The 15,029-nt window shown below is 39.3% G+C and overlaps 2 pseudogenes; one reads left to right on the top strand and one right to left on the bottom strand.

Annotated features, from left to right (window-relative positions):
• Window positions 1-2,348: 2,348 nt before the first annotated feature.
• LOC107133783 lies at window positions 2,349-3,288 on the top strand (annotated as a pseudogene).
• A 2,825-nt stretch (window positions 3,289-6,113) lies between these two features.
• Window positions 6,114-7,106, bottom strand: LOC107157668 (annotated as a pseudogene).
• Between the last annotated feature and the right edge of the window lie 7,923 nt (window positions 7,107-15,029).

The following is a 15,029-nucleotide window of genomic DNA, read 5'->3' as shown; positions in this document are numbered from 1 at the left end:
TATATATATATATATATATATAAATGAAGATTATCAAAATCTGGACAGAGGTAAGTTTGTATGGTCTGACTTACAGGATAAATAGATTTTTATTTGGGTTTATAGCTGAAGCTATATTTGTTTTCTAATTTCACTTCTAAATTTTGAAGTTCAACTTTTTTCTTCTGGTTTGTTAACAGTATCTACCTGTAGTTCTTATGTGAAATAACCAAATATTTTTTTGTAAGAGAATGATGCCACATTTATCCTATTCTATTCTATTCTATTGCTACATTTGGAGATATCTGAAAATTTGGCATTATTTTCTAAATAGTGACTTTAATCATGACAAATAAGTTACTTCACTGATTTAAGGAAGGGACAATGATGAAGTAATAATTAGTTTAAGTTAAGGGGTAAGAGTGCTAGTTGCTGGAGACTTCTAGTCTCTGGTAGAGGCCTCTGTGAATACAGAAGCTGAGACAATGGATAGGTTCCCATTTTTAGGACTGGAAGGTCAATTCACTAAGAAATTCCTGAAGGAAGCTTGATGAGTAGTACTGAAAAAGAAAATGAAAATTGTAATTTTGAGCTGGCCCAGAAATGGAACCTGATGAAATCAGGTTCCATATAAAACCCAAGAATCATAGATGCCAAGTGGCCAACACTAAGATTAAACTCATACGTCAAGCAAAACAAAAAGAGAAACTTTTAAGTTTCCCATGTCTTTAGACCTGCAATGTCCGATGCAGGAGTCAATAGCTACTTGAAATGCGGCTAGTTCCAATTGCAAAATTCTGATTTTAAAGACTTAGTACAACAAGAAAAACTTAAAATAACTATTTCAGGAAAAACTGTAAAATAAATCTTTAGCATTTTAAAATTTAAAATTATATATATTCTCTACATTGTCTTTTTGCTACAGACATTTTGCTGGTGCTAAAGATTATATGGAGGATGAATACACATTATTAGGCAAACAATGGAACATTTGTTTATTTCAACCTTCATCTATGCCTTCAAATATTCACATTTCTCACCTTTGAGAAGCTGGCTTCCATTTTCTCAGAGGAAAAGAGAGAGAAATTGATGGAAAGACTCCAACACTCATTAGGACTACTGTTACCATTGATTAAAAGTGGCTGAGTGTGAACTTCCTAACAGCATTAAAGAAACAGTGTCACTGGGCATATCAACCAATGTTCAGAGGTAGGCTTTAGCATGGAAATCATGTAAAAGGTTAACCCATTATTTTTTTCCACAACTGCTTATGATATATTTGGTCAGGAAGCCATAGAGTGTGGGTTTGTGACTGATGGTGAATTCACATGGAGTCAGTTGCTGCTGTCCCTCCCCTTTCCTTTTTTTAATTTTTTTTAAAATTTTTTTTAATCAGGGATCAAACCCAGGGGTGTTTAACCATTGAGACAGATCACCAACCCCCTTTTTAAAAATTACTTTTTATTTTGAGAAAGGATCTTGCTAAGTTGCTTAGGACCTTGCTAAGTTGCTGAGGTTGGCTTCGAACTTGGGCTCTTCAGCCTTCTGAGGCACTGGGATTACAGGCATGTGCCACCACATCCAGTTGTTCCTTAGTCTAGGAATAGTACTGTTGGACCAAAAATTGCTGTCTCCTGAAATTTACTGTTCTCATCTCAACACCTTGCTTAAGACAATAGGATATATATAAAATTTTTACATTTTCTTAAAACCACGTGTTATTTTTTTAGATGTCTATAGATTTATTTTCCATACATATGATAGTCACAACTCTAATGAAGTCTTCAAGTATTATCTGGTAATGTAGTTATGTCTGATTCCTCCTTTGCCTGTGATATCGTCTCTTGGATGAAGGACAGAGACCAACATTGGTTTGGAATCTATGGCTGATCTACTTTACTAGCTGGGCCTGCATAAGTAGTTTCATATATGTTTTTATAGTAGCAGAAAAAGTAGTGGCTGTAAGATCCAGATTTCATGGTTTCAAGTCATGGTTTCACCATGAATTTAATAGAGTGACTTTTCTTACCTTTGCCTTTATTTCTTCATCTGTAAAACTGCTTTGGTATTGTCTTATAAGGAGGTTGATTACATAATTTACCAACCAAGTTAGGCATAAAAAACTTAAAAGTAGCATAAAAAGGGATTATCTCAGGCAAAAAAAGAAATATAATTTTTTTTCTGTCCATTCTAATTACAGGGTTTTTAACAGCTAAGTATCTAGCTTAGGATACTAGATACTTACCTGTTACTATTTTTAAATGATTCTTTGGAAAATGAGTTACTTCTCCCTGTGGGTATTCATATTGTGTAGATGGATTTATTCCTGATTTTTTCCATCAAGGTTTTCTGAAGTGTCAGTCCTGATGAGAGCACAGCATATGGCAGTACAAAGCAACTAGTCCACTGTACTGATCTCTGAATTCCTCCTCATCTGCTTCCCTAACTACCAGAGTTGGCAGCACTGGCTGTCCCTGCCCCTCAGCCTCCTCTTCCTCCTGGCCATGGGGGCCAACACCACCCTCCTCATCACCATCTGGCTGGAGGCCTCCCTGCATGAGCCCATGTACTACCTGCTCAGCCTCCTCTTCCTGCTGGACATTGTGCTCTGCCTCACTGTCATCCCCAAGGTCCTGGCCATCTTCTGGTTTGACCTCAGATCTATCAGCTTCTCTGCCTGTTCCCTCCAGATGTTCATCATGAACAGTTTTTTCACCATGGAATCCTGCAATTTCATGTAAATGGCCTATGACTGCTATGTGGCCATCTGCCATCCACTGCGGTACCCCTCCATCATCATTGGCCAGTTTGTGATCAGGGCTGCCATCTTTATCACTGCCCGGAATGTCCTTCTTACTATGCCTATCCCGATACTTTCTTCCCAATTGAGATACCGTGTACGAATTATTAAGAACTGTATCTGCAGTAACATGTCTGTGTCCAAACTGTCATGTGATGACATCACCTTAAACCAGCTCTACCAGTTTGTGATAGGCTGGACACTGCTGGGTTCTGACCTCATCCTTATTGTTCTCTCCTACTCCTTTATCTTGAAAGTTGTGCTAAGGAACAAGGCTGAGGGTGCCGTGGCCAAGGCCCTGAGCACATGTGGGTCCCACTTCATCCTCATCCTCTTCTCAGCACAGTGCTGCTGGTTCTGGTCATCACTAACCTGGCCAGGGAGAGAATTCCCCCTGATGTCCCCATCCTTCTCAACATCCTGCACCACCTCATTCCCCCAGCATTGTTTATGGTGTAAGGACCAAGGAAATCAAGCAGGGAATCCAGAAACTGCTGAGAAGATTGTAAGAAGTCAAATGAGTGAGACCTGACCTTGGAAACAGAAATTGACAATGGGAATTAATTTTCACAATGCATAGGAAATTTAAATATTTCATGTAAGAGTAAGTTTATATTTTGCTTTGCTCAATGGCTGTCTATGAGATATTTATATATTGATGCCTGTTTTCTGTTACACTGACTAGAAGCTTAACTTTTGCCTTTTGGAATAACTTGTAAGTTTTTTCTGGCCTTATCAATTGAAAGGGACTTATCAAGCCATTACTTCAGGAACTTGGAGTGATATGGTTTGTCAAATGAAGAACAAATGTAATTCCAATAGTTGTAAATGCTCTTCAGTTTCCTAAATTGTTTAACTTATAAGTGTTAGATCTCTTTATTCTCCTTGATATGGCTGAACCTGGTTTTGTGCCATCACTGAGTCTCTTGTGGAGCTACAGAGGTTGATTCCAGAACTTTGGTCTTATGTAGAGTAAGTGGCATGTGTCATACACTACTTCTTTCTCTCTGATAGAAATTATTATCATTTATACTTAAGGCCACTTCTCTGCTGTATAAATTTTCTGTGGTTTATTCCTTATTTGTAATAAATTTTGTTAAATTCTAGGATAATTTATATTTGCATGGGTACATGTTTTTTATATATTTTTAATTGATTCATTTTAGTTATAGATAACATTAGGGTACATTTTGATATAATCACAAAAGCATGAAATATAATTTGCTGTAATTCATTCCCTAGTACCTCCAGCTCCACCCTTCCATGCTTCTCTCCCTCTAGTTCTAATGATCTTTCTGGAGTTATTTATAGTATTTTTAAAAATTAGTGTTTTGTGGGTATACTTGATGTTGGGATTCACTGTGGTGTACTCATGAATGTACACATGAAAGTTCAGACAAATTCATTCCATTCTTCTTCCCTTTTCCTGTATTTCTTTCCTCCTCCTCTTCAATCCCCTTTTCTACTCTACTGATATTTCTTCTATTTTGATGAAAGATTTCTTTCCTTTTGTTTTATTTCTCTCTCCATATCACCTTATTTTGTATTAGCTTCTGCATAGTAGAGAACACATTTGACCTTTGACTTTCGGGACTGGCTTATTTCACTTCGCATTATATCTTCCAGTTCCATCCATTTGCTGGCAAATGCCATAATTTCATTCTTCTTTATGTCTGAGTAATACTCCCTTGTGAATATATGCCACATTTTTTTTAATCCATTCATCTGTTGAAGGAAACCTAGGTTGCATCCATTGTTTGGCTATTGTGGTACTTTTCAGAGTGGTTGTACTAATTTGCAGTCCCACCAACAATGTATGAGTGTAAATTTTTCCCCACATCCTCTCCAACATTTATTATTATTTGCATTCTTGATAGTTGCTATTTTGACTGGAGTGTGTCTTATTTTAAGTAAAATATTATGTTCTCCCCCAACCCAGTTATCAGTGTCTAATTTCATACTGTCTTACCTGGTTTCTCCATCAGATTTCAGGTACCATCTACATTCCCATCCTTTCATTCATTTCTTAGATATACCTTAAATTGTATTCCTCATCCTATTTGAAGCCCTGTTGTGTCAATCTTCATATCTTGTCCTGGGGCCAGTGTAGTTTTCTATAAAATGCAGGCATTTGAATTAGTGGGTGGCTAAACGAGAACGAATGTTTGTAACTCTTTAGAGTTCTCATCCCAATCATGCTCTGAAAGTGATTGTGACTGATTTATTGGTGGTGAGTGATTGATATTTCCTGGTATTCATTTATATTAGTAATCAGGTCCCTTTTGGGATAGTAATTGAGGGCTTCATATACAGTATTTTATGAGTCGTTTGAGAGTGCTTTCCAACTTAGCTGATCTGGGTTGTCCCAACTTTTCTTGGAGGACTTATAAAGTAATTTATCATTCCTATGATGTTGTCTTTCATCAAAATATTATCTTTAATATCCATTTTCTGTTTTGCAAATCCCAAGACAGAGCCCAATCAAAACACAATTCTTTTCAAGCACTCTTCCCTTCACTTGTTCTTCTGCCAGCTCCTAACTCTTGTGATTTCTTATTTGATATATGTTTACTGAGATGTGCTTTTCCCCCCCATGTATTTAGGGCTTTTCATTGCCATCATGTTGTTATTGGTTTTCAAATTCTATGTTGACAAGAGAATATATTCTTTACTCTTTTATTATTTTAAAATTTATTGGTATATTTGATGACTCAATACACAAAAAGTAACATCCAGTGGCTTTCCAACTCCCATGTAACATTATCAGCTGGCACTAAGTTCCCTTGCCCAAAGCTACCTGTATCAATTATGTTTATTTTAAGTAAAATGACATCAGTTTTAGGATAAAGGGTGTTTTCTTAAAAAGTGGCTTTCTCAGCTGCTTTGAAGAGACCTTGCTGCTACCCAGGAGTCCAGTGATTTGGAGCTCACTGTCAAACATAGAAGGTTTAAAGATACTCTAAAACTGAGCAAAACTTGGAGCTTTCCATTCCCATTCCAGACAGAGTTGCAGGAAAGATGTCATCATCAGAGCTGTCATTTATCTTACTCTGAAATAACTCTGAAAAAAGGAGTAGACAACTGTGGGCACCAGGAGAAAAAAAAATATAACGTGTGTGTGTGTCAAGGAGCAGGGACGATTCATGATCCAGCTATCCAGATACATCCCAACAGAACGTGGAGCCAAATGTCTGTGGGGTATTCTTGGCATGGGGCTAGTAGGACTAGAAGGACTCTTCATTGTAGAATGGCCTCTATCCATATAATCCATACAACCATGAGTTCTTGGCTGTGCCTGTGTCAGGAACCTCTGAAGAAAGTAACTAGAATGGATTCAGATCAATCCTTTAACATAGAACACCCTGAGCACTCGCTGGCGGATCTGCCGAGTCTTCACCCCATAGACGAGAGGATTGAGGGCAGGTGGCACAAGGAGGTACAGGGTGGCCATTAGAACATGGACATGATGGGGCACATGGTGGCCAAAGTGGTGAGTGAGGAAGGAGAACATCCCAGGGACACTGAAGACCAAGATGACACAAACATGAGCCCCACATATGCTAAAGGCCTTGAGTCGAGCCTCACTCCCTGGTACCTTCAGCACTGCCTGGAGGATGAGGGCATAGGAGACACCAATGGCCAGGACATCTAGCCGAACCACCAGAAGTGCCACTGCCAGCCCATAGGCTCTGTTCACTGTGGTTTCTGTACAGGCAAGTTTTACCACAGCCATATGTTCACAATAGGCATGGCCTATGACCATGGTCTGGCAGAAGATAAGGCTCTGAAGCAGGATGGGGAAGGGGCTGAGGAGGATCATTCCATGCAGCAGCACTGCCATCCCAATGCGCCCTATGGTCCCTGGATGCAGGATGGTGGAATGGTGCAGAGGATGGCAAATGGCCACATAGTGATTCAGAGCCATGGCCACCAGTACACTTGACTCCATGGAGGAGAAAGCATGAATGAAGAACATCTGGGTCAGGCAGACAACGTACCCAATCTCATGAGCATGGACCAGGAGCAGAGCAAGGGCTTTGGGTACAGTGGAGGAGGCCAGAACAAGGTCAATGGCAGCTAGATGGCCAAGAAGAGGTACATGGGTTGGTGCAAGGACGATTCAATCAGATGATGAAGATAATGGTAACGTTGCCCACTAGAACAAGGAAGTAAAGGACACCCAAGGGGAAAGCTATCCAGTGCTGACTCTCCTCTAGACCTGGAATACCTACCAGGAAGAAAGAAGGCTGGGGTAGCCTCCAGCTAAATTGCTAAGGGCCATCATAAAGGGCTTAGAGAGGGAAAAGGGAAAAGAAACCAACATCATGATTTTTTTCACTCCTGATATGTTACCACATAGTCCAGCTCTGGCTGCCCTCTGCACCAGAAGAATGAAGTACCTTGAGCTTCAACATAAGGGGATATGGTTAGAGATAATGAAAAAAAATCCCCTTTCCTGGTGATACTCTTCTTACAGGTGAGACTTGAACATGTCTGAATTAGGATAAATCTAGTTTTACTCAGAGATAAGAAGAAACACATGCTGCCTTTAGGAGAGATTCTTACACTTTACTATTCAATTATTTGTATTTCAGAACTGTGCATTTGAAAGAACTCTCCTCTTTCTTTCTCTGGATGTTAATAAGTCCATCTGTTTCTTTTGAAACTAGTCTCCTTCAGTTTCCACAACATGGCACTCTACAGTTGTTCCTCCTCTGACCCCAGGCCAACCATCTTCTCCACCTCATTAGAGATTGATTCCAGGGTTCCATCCTCTCTTCCTTTCACAAAATTTGAACATTATGTCTGAATTGAGTTCACCCATTCACATGCTTTTAACATTTAAATACTTCCATTTCTTCCAAACTTATGTTTTTAAGTCAAATATCTTTCTGAAACAAATGACTTCTCATGACTATACAGTCAACATATCCAAGATTGGACAAACTTGCCTATTCTTCCCAAACTTTTTGTATGTCTTGTCTATATTTTTGTGAGTTATACCTCTATCTACCTTCCTAACTTCATCCAGAAAGTTGTAAACTCTCCTTACTCATTTTTTCCTTCATCCCTTTTGCCCATTCAATAATTCCTAATCAATTATTTACTTTTATTTTTTTTTGCTTCTCTTATAGCCTCTCCTTTTCCTGACCCCTGAAGTCTCAGCTTTAGCTCACACTCCCAACTTCTTTCACCTGGACTTTGTCATTAGGTGTTTCTGTTGTAGCTTTGGGTCTCTCCCCAATCTACTCTCAATCCTGAAGTTAAAGGGATTTTCCTAAAATGCAGATGTCATCATGTTACTCCAATGGTCAAAGTTCTTCATGAATTCCCTGTATGAATAGTCATATTTTTAGGACAAGCACATGAAGTTTTGAAGACAGTCTTTGTGTATTACTTGTGTAGTACTTTCAACATGTTCCCATACGTTAAATGTTTTGTTTTAGACATTCTAAAACTTCTGGGATTACCACTGGACCACTCTATTTTATATATTCCCTTCGTGAATTCTTTCATTTTCCTCCTTTATCTGAATTAATACTTCTTATCCATCAAACTCAAGTCCACTCTCTCCCACCCCTCAGGAAGATTCATTGACTGTGTTAGGTCAATACCCATTATATTAGGAACTCTTAATTCTATGATCATCCTTTGTTCATCCACAATTTCTGATTGATCCCTATTATAAAATCCCTTTCAATATCTTAATGGTTTGTTTCAACAGAAAGGATCATAGTTCATTAAACTTGGTAATTACAAGTTAGCATGGTGGACCCTTCACAATGTAGTAAGATAAACACAAGCATTGGGGACTAAAGGATTCAGGTGCAAGCTGTGTCCAATTAATATTCTAGGAATGAATTGTTGGCAGTCTACTTAAACTCTCAAAGGCTTTATCTTAGGATAAATAAGACCAAATCACAGGTTTATAATAAATATTAATGAAATACATGTAAAGTCTTGATACATAAATAATTCTATAAAGATAGTTATTAACAGTAATAATAAGGGATGACTTAGTATGAGATCACAGATTTCTTTTTTCTTTATCTACATGAATCTCTTTCTGTGTTTCAGATTGTTGTGTCTGTCTCTCATCATGATGCTACAGTAATTCAGTCTCTGTCACCGTCCATGTAAACATCAAGTGCAGAATAATTAGGTGTTCTACTTAACCAATTGATTAACCTCTCAAGCACCAACACAAAAATCTGAATCTGTACGTTTGTGTCTACATGTTGGTTTTAAAAGCCAGATGGCACTCTGAAATAAGGTTTTTTCTGTGTTGAGGGAATACACATGTATATGTAAACATAATCAAGAAGGCCTCAGTTTTTGTGGACTGAGCACCCATAAATCATTCCATGTGCCTTTTCCTAAATCAATAATGTTTATATACTGCCATAAAACTCTAAAAATATCAGCAATGAAATATGAACTGCCTGGTGTGTATGTATCTCCCTGTCTTTGTTTTTCATCCAAAATCAGCTTACAAAAGCAGTGACATTACTATTGAGACCTCCAGGGGAATCTCCTAATTATACAAAAATTCACCTTTCACTACTTAACATTTCATCCAGCGAGACAGCTGATTGCTTTCTTAGCTACTCTCTTCTGCCACAAGATTAAGGCCATTTCCCATCTCTTAGCTGAGAAGTGAAAGAGCAGCTACACATGTGCAGGGCACCCTGGTCTTAACACTGGCAGCATCCAAGGAGCACTGAGGCTGAAGCCCACCTGTGGGTACAGGAGAGATGCAGAGAAGCTTGTGCTGAGTATAACCTGCCTCCTCTTTGTCCTGGGTGACTCCTGAGCCACAGGAAAAGCCTAGAACTGCTTGTAAAATATTAGCTGTTAAAGTAACAAGAATTATCTCTGTGTTCCTTAGAGGAAAAGCAGAAGAGACTTTATTCCCAGGATCCTGAAGGGGAAGATGCAGTTAACTCTCTGACCAGGAAGCAAAGCGATAAATGAGTAACACACTGATGTTGCTCAGCTTCTATTTGTTTTGTAAATCCAGCGCAAGCAGCCTCTCTTCCATGAGGCTGTCCTCCAGTGCTCCAGGCAGCAGGACGTGGCTCCTGCACTTTCCCATCACAGTCTCCTCACTGCTTTGTCAGTGCACTGATTACTCTGCACTGTAAAACCTGTCAGTGTCAGTCCTTGAGGAGTCGGGACTATGCCTTCCTTACTGGAGCAGCCCCAGCACAAACTTCAGAAGGGCCTAGAATCTAGTTGGTACTCAGGAATGTTGGTGAAATAAACACCCACATGACTAAAGTACAGAATAAATGAGTAAGAACATGAGTGTCTTAAAGGAACTGAGAATTGTGGGAATCTGACAAGTCAGAGGCTCAACTTAAGGCATAAGGATGATGTAACAGACAGTGGAGCATCTCTTAAGCAGGGAGGGGGCTAAGCCTCAGTGTTCTTCACCCTGCTTTATGACAGAACCAGCTTTGCTGAACCTCTCTGACCTGAGAGGAGAGAGTGGAATCCCAGATGTGTGTCAGATATGAGGGAATTCCTATGATCATGAGGGATTGCTACTGTCACTAAGCAGAAAGTCTCTTCTTTGATGTGACCTGAACCTTCTCCTTAATTCTCCTCTCAATACTAGCCTGGACTCTATGAGAGTGAGAAAAAGAGCACACATAGCTATTGTAGGAGGACATAGTAGTACAGTGTCCATGATACTGGCCTAATAAGAAAGAGGTAGAGCTCCAGAGAATAGACCTGAGACACACAGATAATTCATTCATTATTCCTGACAGCACTGTTCCATGGTCTCTTGAAAATGCACAGTTTAGTCTTAAGTCAGCCTTGAGAGAGACTCAGCAACATAGAGAGAACAGAAAAAAGACAAAATGCCTGGACTCAGAAACCTTCCACTACAGCCTTGCCTGCTCAGTTCCAGGGATTCCTAGACTCCCATGAAGTCCTTCTGTACTAGCTAGGAACTAATAATGATGATTGGGTATTTTGTTCAGAAGGCTTCACTGCAGTCTATGACACTCAAGGGAAACCCAAAGACATCACTCAAGGTCTGTGCAGTTAAAGTTTCCAAAAGTTAGAAAACATGAGTTCTAGACCTGGCAAGACTAGCATGGATTGTATCCTCCCGCACTATATGTGCTAGTGAGAATGCCGACCCAAGACCATGCTGAATGCCCCATGACTGCCTCAGGCTGACCCCAAAGTTTTGATGACATCTATAGGCATATGTTAACCTACAGGTTGGCTTGCAGCAATGTGTCCTCCTCTGATCTCTCTTTTTGAAGTTGACTCTCCCTGTCAGTGCCCAGGTCAGACCTGGGAAAACAACTATTCTGTCTCAGGAGGAAATAAAACTAAGAGACGCTAAACCAGAGGCACTGGGAGACTCAGCACCACACAAACCAGGTCAAAAAATGACCCCATCACAAGGGCTCTGATAAAAACAAAAGTTCTCAACAGTCTGCCTCTCAAATAATAAGCCCCAAATCTGACCTCATTTTCCCCACCTGAAATCCCATGGACTGTCTCATGACTGGTTCTCTCACTTTTACCTTGAGCGTCCATTCTTGCTGTTTACCCAAGGCAGGGACAGTGACTGTGGTCAGAGCACTGGGAAGGTAGGGTGTTATTACCAATCGCAGGTCCCAGAGGGCTCCAGACATGCCTGGACAAAACCAAACTGGTGTGAAGATTGGCAGGAGGCGCCTGAAGCCAAGGATACTGCCCTCAGGGATGGGTGGTTAGGCAGAGAGGCAGAGCAGGTAGTCGAACCCACACCTAAACAGGGGCTCACCTCTGTCCACTTTTAATTATGACCCCTGCATCATCCTGCATATCCTGAGGGCTGGGCTAGAAAACCTCCTTTTTTGACCTGGGAAATCTGAAAATGCTCTGGAGTTCAGACTGCTCATTGTCAGATCAATCCAGGACCCCAGTAAATTCTTTAATGGATTCTGTGTTTCAATGCACCTGTTCTCTAGGATTTAGGAGTCCTGAGTGCTAGAAACTCAAACTGAGTTAGTTTTTTAAAACTTTTTTATTTTCTAATTAGTTATACATGACAGTAGAATGAATCCTTTTTGACACATCATACATAAATGGAGTATAATTTCTCATTCTTCTGGTTGTACATGATGTAGAATCTCACTGGTCGTGTAATCATATACTCACATAGGGTAATAATGTTCTATTCATTCTACTATTTTTTCTGCCCCCATACCCCCACCCATCCCTTCTGTTTAATCCAAAGTACCTCTATTCTTCTCTAGCCCTCCCTCCCTTTATGGTGATTCAGCATTCACATATCATAGAAAACATTCAGCCTTTCGTTATTTAGGATTGGCTTATTTTGCTTAATGTGATATTCTCCAGTTCCATCCATTTACCTGAAAATATCATAATTTTTCTTTTTTAAGGCTGAGTAATAGTTCATTGTGTATGTATATCACAGTTTCTTTATCCATTCATCTGTTAAAGGACACCTAAGTTGGTTCCATAGTTTGGTTATTGTGAATTGAACTGCTACAATGATTGATGTAGCTGTGTCACTATAGTATACTATTTTTAAGTCCTTTGGGTTTGAACCTAGGGGTCGGATAACTGGGTCAAATGGTTGTTGCAATCCAAGATTTCAAAGGAATCTCCATACAGCTTTCCATAGTAATTGCACTAATTTTCAGTCTTACCAGCATGGGATTAACCAGTTTTTCATTCAGTGTTTTACTATTCATTTGCTGATAACCTTAGAAATGACAACTTATCTCATTGACATATTATAGTCTAATTAGATATATGCAAGTTAAAGGAATGTTCAAGATTGTGTAAAATTATTTTCCTAAAGTGGTTTATTTTTCCCTGTGTAAGATATTTATAGAACTTAGTAAATTTAATGATAAAGTAAATGATCACAAATTAACCATTTAAAAGTTTTTTAAAGAATGCAGCTTTTACATGTTAGATGAGGTAAGTTTTGTAAGTCAACTGAAATTTTTCTTCTTAAAGGTTCTCTTAGATATATCCTCCATGTTCCTGGGTGATATGCCTTCCCATTGTAAACAGTTTATGTAACTCTCAGCCACCTCCAGGGAAACTATAAGTTGATTACTTTTCTTACTCCACTTGAATATAAATGCAGAAATCTCCCTTTTCATCTTGGAAATGTCTGTGTATCTATAGGGACACAAGAGCCCATGGGAGCCAAAGACCAATGCTTTGTCTTTCTGGTCACAGGAGAATGGCTTTATCCAGATTACATTTTCATAAATGGATCCAGAGGCCAAAGCCACAAGCATAGGGTTTAGCAATAAGCTGAGGAGCCACACCTTACCTAAAAAGCATTGGACGGTCAAAAGTGCTGTGTAGAGAAGACTTTCTCTGTTAAGTATTTTTTGGGAACAGTACATTGGAAAACAAAGCATGAGTGACACTTTGTGTTTGTTTTTTGACTTTCTTCATTATGTATTTCAGAGAATGTTATTGTACTCTGTACAGATCAGTGATATTAGAGAAACATGAGCGTGTGAGGATGTAGGTCAGCTTAGCTTATGCTCTATCACTAACAGGGAGGATGACACCACAGAAGGTTTTTTTCTTTGATTATTAGAGGCATAATGCAAGCATCTGAATTTGTGCCAACTGCCAGAAGGGAAAAGGAAGAAAGCCTTGTCCTTGACCTTAATGAGCTTTGATCCTCCTAGTAGAGATGGTTAAGTGACAAAACCAGTTAGAGAGACAAAACTATGAAAAATAAATTTATAGTATTCTCAGAGAATCCATGGGAGGAAGACAGCTTTCAAATCAGAAAGCCAGAATCGTACTGTAAGAACAGAAGGTCATGGGGAGGCGGCCAATTTGATATCTGAAGCTGAACAGAGCTGTGGCTGAGGCTCTATGAACTGAGACAGATGGCTTGGATTAAGGTTAACCTAAATGAGAAGTTAGGTTATTCCTGAAGTCCTATCCCTGAAAAGCAGTATCAGCTTTACCTAGGAATTTGTTAGAAAGCCATATCATCCTATATATACAGAAATGGGCTGTGCCCAGCAATCTGTGTTTTTAACAAGTTCTTTGGTGATTCTGATGCATACTCTCCTTTGAGAACCAATGGTCTAGATGAAAAGAAAATTCTGAAGAGATGCCCACACTATATATTGAGAAAAAAATAAGAGCTTCAAACTTTGGGAAATATTTTGCATCTTACATCTTAGGTGCCCATAACAACATACCCTCCAGATTTAACTATAAGCAAAGATGTTCCCTCTGCTTCTGAGGAAAACACAGAAGAACTTGACAACTACTTCACCAGTCAGTTCCTAGCTAGTTAAAGAGATTTATACAGAAAGGCTCTCCAGTTTGTGGAGCATTATGTTTAGAGTATGGTTAGGTATTCCTTCAGTTTCTCTTTGTCTGATAAACTTCATTTCCTAATTTCCTCCTTTCCCTGAAAACAAAGATTTTTTTATTGATACTTACCAAATTCACACTCAAAAAAGCTATGCCACAAGTATATTTAGTATTTATTTTTCTCACCTTTAACTAGCTTAAAGTTTTTGTGGAGGGAGGGTACTTGGGATTGAATGTAAGGAAAATAATAAGAGACACAAAGACAAGATGCAGAGTCAGGAAAGATGGCAGAGTGGCAGAATGGCCAAGTTGCCAGCTTTATTTATGTTAATAAGTTACTTTTAGATCATTGGCATCAGTAGTACATTATTGTTCATTGTATTACTAGGCAGGTTACAGACTGGTAACATTATGCAGCTTATTTCTCAGTTACATACTAAATTGCAATGTGCAATGTTAGGAGCTTTGTGTAGCTCTCAAGAAAGTCCATTGTATAAAGTTACTGTTATGTGGTCAGGTTTAGGCTCAGTGAAACATTGTGGTTATCTAACAAGAGTTCCTTTATTCCCAGGAACTGTATGCCTGAGATCAAAGTGGAGTCTGATAAGACTCTATCTACCACTGAGCCACATTCCAAGCCCAAGACAACTGTCTTTTTTGGGGGGGTGGGGGTGGGTATCAGGGATTGAACTCATGGACACTTGACCATTGAGCCACATTCGCAGCCTTATTTTGTATTTTATTTAGAGACAGGGTCTCACTGTGTTGCTTAGCGCCTCGATTTTGCTGAGGCTGGCATTGAACTTGCTCCTCCTGCCTCAGCCACCCCAGGCATCTGGATTATAGCATGTGCCATCATTCCCAGCTGTGTTTTGATTTTTTTATCACTTCTAAATTGTTTCTTTCCTGC

Source organism: Marmota marmota, unplaced genomic scaffold, assembly GCF_001458135.2.
Source record: "Marmota marmota marmota unplaced genomic scaffold, marMar, whole genome shotgun sequence".
Classification (NCBI taxonomy): domain Eukaryota; kingdom Metazoa; phylum Chordata; class Mammalia; order Rodentia; family Sciuridae; genus Marmota; species Marmota marmota.
Note: the sequence above shows the minus strand (reverse complement) of the source record. Positions and strands in the feature narration are given on the sequence as shown.